Source organism: Phodopus roborovskii, unplaced genomic scaffold (assembly GCF_943737965.1).
Source record: "Phodopus roborovskii unplaced genomic scaffold, PHOROB, whole genome shotgun sequence".
Taxonomy (NCBI): domain Eukaryota; kingdom Metazoa; phylum Chordata; class Mammalia; order Rodentia; family Cricetidae; genus Phodopus; species Phodopus roborovskii.
The window spans coordinates 5,368,931-5,376,361 of NW_026126416.1; the positions used below are offsets into that span (position 1 = coordinate 5,368,931).

Here is a 7,431-nt window from a genome sequence, read left to right on the forward strand (position 1 = left end):
GACTATCAGTTATAGAAACATTGCTTAAGGAGCCTCTGGGTTAGAGTGGCATATGATGTAATATCACCCTTTCTTCTAATTTGATTGAACTTAGAGTTCACCCCATGGATGGGTTCCTTAGGTAACTGTGTCAACATGTCTTTTGCAGTAAGGACCTTCCTTTCTCTGACTCCTTGTTTTCCTATTCTCGTTCTTTTCTGTTCTGATCATTCTTTCTTCTTTCCATCCACTGTGTTTGTCTTTGACTTATTCTTTTTTGCCTGTGCCCTTGAAGTGTATCCTGACTGTTTTTGAGCTATCTCTGATTTTTTTTTTCTGAGACAAGGTTTCTCTGTATTGTTTTGGAGCCTGTCCTGGCACTAGCTCTGTAGACCAGACTGGCCTCGAACTCAGAGATTCGCCTGTCTCTGTCTCCCGAGTGCTGGGATTAAAGGCATGCACCACCAATGCCTGCCTGCATTATCTCTGACTTTTAATGCTAGAGAGTATAGCTATAAATGTTCCTAGAGGTGATTCTAATTTCTTTGCTGTCTTTATTTGCTGTTCCTACTGATCACTTCTACCAAAGAGAAGTGACATGTAATAGTGACAAGAGAGCTCAAGGCTCTTCATCATTAAATCAAGTCAGGGCAGGAGCTCTAGCAGGGAGAGCCCTTGGAGGCAGAAGTCAATTCCTAGTTCTTGGAGGAGTGCTGCTTGCTGACTTGCTCCTTATGGCTTGCTCAGACTACTTTGTTATAGAAGCCAGCACCACCATTCTGGGGTGGTCACCAGCCACAATGGGCTGGACCCTCCTTTATTTACTAAGAAGCTGCCTTAAGTCTAGTCTACAGCTTAGTCTTTTGGAATCAGCTTCTCAACTGAGAGCCCCCCTTCCCAGATGACTCCAGCTTGTGACAAGGAGAAATAAAAACAACAAAGAAAGCCACAAGGACACATGACAAGGCCAGGTTCATTGTCCACCTATTGGTGGGGACATTTCTTCATTATTGGCTCAAGTAAAGGGTCCCATTCTACAAAGTTATTCTTTTATTATTTTTTTTTCCTCCAGGCTGCTGGGGGTTGTACCAGGAAGCTTTATTTACACAGTAAAAGTAACAAGCAAATTCCTGAAACAAAGGACTGTAGTGCCAGGCGGTCATGGTCTGTGTGGGAGGGAGGGCAGGCAGGCAGCAGTGCGAGGAGGGGCTTGTGAAAAGGCCCAGCACAGGCTTCCCAAGGACTGATGCTCTGGTAGGGCCCCTGACTCACCACACCTGTCACCATACTACCTGAAATAGTACCACCGCTGCCACCTGGCTGGGACAGCACACATAGTCCTAGCACAGCCTGCCGGCCCATCTGTCTCTGACCCGGGCATCCTCCCCTCCCCCGCCACTGACAATGCAATTCATTTGCCAATGAGACTATCATAGGAGGTCAGGCTATCACCTAGGCTACAGGAGCTTCATCAGTCTGCAATTTTAAAATAACTTTCTCTTCTTCCTTAAGGGGCCTGGCACCAAGGGGAGGGGTCTGACCAGCAGCATGGTGTGCCAAGGGGCAGCATCGTGGGCTGCATGGGCAGAGGGTCCCTGAGCCCTGGCACCTGGCTTACATTTTAAGTGGCCACCATTCAAGTAACTTTAACCACATCGGTGGAAATGGGGTGCAGGATCCAGGGGTGAGTTCTGACTGCTGTGAACTTTGAATGAGCCCAAGAAAAGTATGCCGTCTGTCTGAATAGGAGACCCATCTGGGAATTGGTGGGGCATTTCCAGTTTAATATGGACCTTTCCTTTTTTCAAAAAATTTATTTTTCTTATTTTACATATCGATCCCAGTTCCCTCTCCCTCCCTCCCTTTCTCTCACCCTCCCATGCCCCCGCCTTCACCACCCATGAGTAAGGCAAGGGTGGGCAGTCATGTAAACTGTCTAGGCTGCTACCCTGAACTCAGGTCAGGTACCTGCAGAGAGCAACTCCTGTCAGTTCAGTGGCTTTTGGAGTGGGCTGGGATGCAATGTGATGGATGGCAGGCCCTCTTCCCTAGTTGGCTTTGGTGGAGCCTCACTACAGCCTTGCTCTAGACCTTTGGGCTCCCTAGGCAAGTGGGTAGCCAAGCACACACTCAGCTTCCTTGGGGGAATGACACTCTCAGGCAGGTTGAGGAAGGTAAGGCCTTTAATGTTGCCCATATTGAAGCCAGCGATTGCTGAAGCCACAGTGCTGTGTGTGTGCGTGAGAGAGAGACAGAGACACACAGAGAGAGACAGAGACACACAGAGAGAGAAAGAGACAGAGAGACAGAGAGAGAGAGAGAGAACTAGTCTGTTTGCTGCCTGTGCCACCAAGCATGTGGGAGCCAGAGGGAACCTCTCAGGGCAACCTTCCTCCAAAAAGATGCAAGACCAGAGATGTTGGGGCTAGTGAATGAGTCTGGGTAGCATAGCTGCTGAAGGACGAATGGGCACCTTCTAGGCGAGACCTACCTTGTTCAATTAAAAGAATGTCAGAAAGCAAATGAAGACAGTCTTCCCCTAAGCACAAAGGCTCCTGTCATCTTTCCTGGCTACTATGCTGAGGGCTTGGAGAGGCCTTAGTGGAACAAGGGCAGTCCAGAGGGGCCTGAGGAAGCCGGAAAGAGCCAGTCCCTACCCTAGGTTTGGAACATTTCTTCTGCCCAGGGAACTATGTCCTAGAGGAAGGAAGGATGAAGTTGCCCTTTAGCAGTCAGGCTTAAGGAAGACAGTCTAAAGACAAGTTATCCATTACAGCAGCCTTAAGATACACCTATCGCGGTAAATAAGGATCAGGATAAACAAATAGGCTGAATAGATGTTTATTCAGGGGGAAATAACTTACAACCTAGACAGATGAACACCAGGAAATTCAACCCGATCCTCTCCTGTCCGAGTCCCGCCAGAAAGAGAGCGCCTTACTTGGCCCCCTCCGACCTCCTTCCACAGGTCACTTCCGCCCATGGCTCCACCCCCCAATGAGTGTGGTCAGTGCTATAGAAGGACTATCTCACTACATACACCCTCCACCAGGAGCTTCTGGTCACAGTCCACAGGAGAGGCAGCTGGCAACTAACCTATCCTTTGGCCTTAGCAGGCTGTGTGAAATGCGCCAGGGGCCAGAGCCCAGACTCTGCATCCCTCATGAGGGGTGGCTTTATGGACTGTGAGGCTACTCCAGATCCAGAACCTCTCACTGTGGGTTTTCTGGGCACTGGTGTTTGCTTCCCACACCCTCTCAACTACCATCCTCCAGGTTTGCTCAGAGAAAGTATGGCCTCTGTGACCCACCAGGCAGGGCTCACATGCCATGCCTTCACCAGCTTTCTACTTTGGCTTGCCAGTGCCCCAAGTCCCAGTGGTGTCCCACCATCACATGTATCCACCATGCTGCCCAACCTGGGTCTGATTTTAAAGAAACATTGCCTACACATGAGAACTTGAGCCATCCTTCTGGTTGACTGAGTTTAGACAAAGGTTCCCATCAGTCTTTCTTTAGGACAAAGGTAGCCATTTGGGCTCAACCAATGGAGGATGGAACCTCAGAGGGTAGGCACAGCCGAGTGACTACAAAAATGCCTAGACCACGGCCCATGAACTCCAGAGAATGCACCAGTTATTTTTAGCCTTGTGGGAAAACAAGCCACTTGTGTAAGCCAGCCCACTTGCTATTGTCTGCAGCAGATGCCAAGTTTGCTAGAACCCAGAGTCCCAGAGTGCAGATCCCTGTAGCATGTCTGCAGGGAAGACTCTGGGAGCTGCCTGAACAGATGCACTCTGGGAACTATGCTGGGAGTAAGGAGCTGCGAGGGGTAGTGTGAGTCAAGCCACTAAGGCTCACATCAGTGGACTGGCAGGAGGTGTCTTGAAGCTGATGGTGGTACACTTTCATTAAAGCCAGCAGTGTCTGTGAACAAGCAAAAAATTGTGCTAGGAATGCTGTGGAGACTCAAAGGCCCCCAGCTTAGGTTGCTACAGAGGGATGCCTACAAAGTAGCCAGCCTGCAAAGCAGCCAGCAGACATCCCTCTGCCCAGGAATATACACAGGACCAAGACTCCTGCACCTGCTAGTAGTTCCTGAGGACACTATGAAGAGGTCATCTTGTCACTGACATCTCTACACTCAGCCGAATCCACTGAACTCAGCCCTCAGGGACTGGGGAAAGTAGGAAGGCTGCCAGTGCCAGCCTTGCCAAGGCAGGCCCTGTTCTGGCAGCAGTGTGGGTGATTCTTGGCTCCATGGGAGAGTTCATGGGCCCACTTTTCAGTCAACACAACCATCAAATGCCTAGTATGGATGGCTTCTGGTCATTCCTGAGCTATCCCAGGCCTGGAAAAATGGGACACGGATTATTCCCAGAATCCCTGCACAGTGCCCCAAATGGGCATATCATCTGGTGTCACTACAGGAAGCATCTCCTGAACCTTCCTCAGCCTGGAGCAGGGAAACCTGGGAGAGAAGGCATGGAGTAAACTAAGTAAAAGGAGGCTTTGGGCAACTCCCCAGATAGAACCTGAGTGAGGCCACAGCGGGCTCAGATACCTGGCACTCTGCTTGAGGGATGCGGCCTACTGGAGAATGACTACCCAGCACTCCATGAGTAACAAAGAAGAGGAGACCAAACCAAAAGCCTGTTCTTGGGCTACAGTAGTTCCATGGAACTGGCAGGAGGCCAGCTGTTGCCTGTGAGGTGTGGCCAAGTTGCCTTCACAAATTTGGGCACTACAGGGCGACAGCTGCTCCCTGGGAAGTGGGTGGGCTCCCCTTTGGAAGCTTTTTCCCCAGACCCAGGAGCTAGGATCTCCCTTGTGGTGATCACCTAAGGCCTGGAGGAAGGCCCATCCATGGCAGTCTCTGCCTCAGGCCTCCGTCCACAGCCACCTCAGTTGTTCTCCATCTGCTCAACATCCAGCTCGCTGTCCAGAGAGCAGAGGCTCTTCGTGCAGGCTCCAAGGTCCTGCCAGGCTGTGGCCATCTCCCCCTCCTGCAGCAACCCTCATCCAGACTGCAGCCATCCCACTCCTCACAGAATAGGTCCTCCTGACAGGGGATAGGATCATCAAAGGGATGGGGAACAGGCTCTGGAGCTGGGGTCCCTGCAGGGGTCCTGCCCCTGGGTTGAAAGCTGAGAACAATGTGGTCCAGGATTGGGTATTGCTGGAAAGGGGCTCTGGGAGCTGTGGTCTTCCACCCACATGCTCAGGCAACCAAGGCTGCTGAAGGTCTGGCAGTTCTGTGCCATCTTGGCAAGGCCTAGAGAAGGCCTTTGCTCTTGCACATCGTCAGAACGCCACCTTTTCACACTAATCTTGTCATTAAGGACGCATGGCTGGGAGCGGCTGCGGGCAAGCCCACAGGAACGTCTTGCCATCTCTGGTGTTCAGGCAGGAGTGCTGTTGGCTGAGGGTGGACAGCATTCTGGGAAGGAAAACTGCTCCTTGTGAGCAAGAGAGACCACTGCAGGTCCAGCCTCCCACAAGCATGGCCCACATGTCCACAGAGGGCTGAACCTGGTGCTCCTTGGCAGGGCTGTCCCCCAAAGCGCTGGTACAAGCTCGATTGGTGGCAGGGTGAGGATAGCCCATTGGCCCGAGCAGGGAGGTTGAAGCTGGAGCTCCGCTGCGTGGGGCTGACAGCATTGGAGTAGCGCTGGATGCTGCTCCCACTGTAGCACCTTCTCTTCTCCGCAGGAGAAGACTTTGTACCCTAAGGGCCGCCATGACGTCTGGCAGCTGGACATTTCGTCAGAGGATAGTGACCGGGACTGGCGTTTGCTGTGGGGAGCTCAGGGGTTCCCATTGTGGTCACTGATGCTGAGGTCTTTGATTAGGCTGGTCACTGCACAGGCGGTCACCACCTCCGGGTGCCACGGGGAGCTACCCTGACATTTTTCAGGCAGACACTCCCCGATGCTGGAGCTTGGTTGGTCAATCTGAAGAGGGCATTTTCTGTTGAGGTTTCTCCATCTGTCATTTTCCATATTCCCACAGTATAGAAGGGTAGGTCCTTGACTCATCTTCTTTGGCCTGTGCAGTTCAGGGATGAAGGTCCTGTGTGGTATGGAATCTGCTTCCTGGATGATGAGGCTTCTCCTTAGGATCATCACCATGGTAAGGAAGTCAGGCACTGGGCTGCATCCTAGGGTGGGCACAGGCTGTCTTCATGTAGGCAGACTTGATTAATAGTGATACCCAGGCATTCCAGGGAGTGATGCCATCAGAAACAGCTTCCCATTAATTGCTCAGTCTGGAGACAAGGTCTTCTAGGAATGGCCAAAAGTAGTCAACAAGTAAGCACTCTGCACTTCCTTCTTCTGTCTCTGGTTTACTTTGCTGTACGGTTTCTTCTAGAAAGCTAACCGACTTTGTCCAAGAAAGTCTCACTTTTTTGAAAAACTAAAGTATTTCCAGATCTACCTCCAAAGCGGAACTTGGGTGTTGGCAGCTCTTCAAAAAGTTCAAATCCTTTACTGAACACATTCTAGCAACTCTGCCTTGGTCCAGTTACATGAAGTTATTAGAAAAAAGCCTTTTACGTCCAACACCCTGGAGAGAGGCTTCACACATTGCTTCCTCTTCTCAACTGCATTGTCAAGATCAAGACATAGCATCGGAAGTCCCTTTGTCAACACAAACATGAAATCCAGACAGCTTTGTGGAAAGATTCAAAAAGTCTTCTACCTTCAAGTTAATGTTAGATAGCCCTTCTTTCTCTAAAATACTTGCAGAAAGCTTAATTGCAGAAGGAGAATAATCGATCCCAGTTATATTAGAGAAACCATGTTTCACCAAGTTCAACCAGGAAAACATCATTTCCAGTTCCAGTGTCAAGCACTGAGGCATCCGATGGGATCTTGTGTTTCTGCATCCACCTCATTAGTCAGGTCATACTCTCTTCCCCAAACCAGATTTCTCCTGTATCTCCATATTCTTGGAATGTTCTCAGTTCTCTCTCATCAACAGCATCCCAATGCTCTCATGTCCCCATTGTAGACTGGCCGAAGTCGGCTGCCACACAGGGACCGCGGTGCCGCTGTGGCCGTCAGCTTCCGCGTTCATGTTGCTCTGTCAATAAAGTTATTCTGTAGATAATAGGTACACGAACTCACAAAGAATGGAACTAGTGACATCAAATGAGCTCACACACTCCAGAAAGACTGTTCAGAGGGCCAGCCATCTGAGTAGTGAGTTCCTATAGGATGGAGAGAGTCTAGATTTCAGCCCCATGGTTGGGTGGGAGACAGGGCAGGGTCCAAATCCCTAGTACTCATCCAGTCTACAAGGTGTCGTCTGGATTCTATGCTCTTGGCTATCAAACATGCTGGGAGTGTTTCTTGCCTCTCCTTCCAAACCCTGTTTTCTCCTCTCTCCTGCTTTGGAATGTATTCAGAACTTGGTAGCCTGTTCTGGGCACCATCCCCAGTGATACCAG

The 7,431-nt window shown here is 50.5% G+C and overlaps 2 pseudogenes; both read right to left on the minus strand.

Annotated features, from left to right (window-relative positions):
- Positions 1–4,882: 4,882 nt before the first annotated feature.
- On the minus strand, positions 4,883–6,109 carry LOC127221302 (protein FAM53B-like; annotated as a pseudogene).
- A 245-nt stretch (positions 6,110–6,354) lies between these two features.
- On the minus strand, positions 6,355–7,058 carry LOC127221245 (EEF1A lysine methyltransferase 2-like; annotated as a pseudogene).
- Between the last annotated feature and the right edge of the window lie 373 nt (positions 7,059–7,431).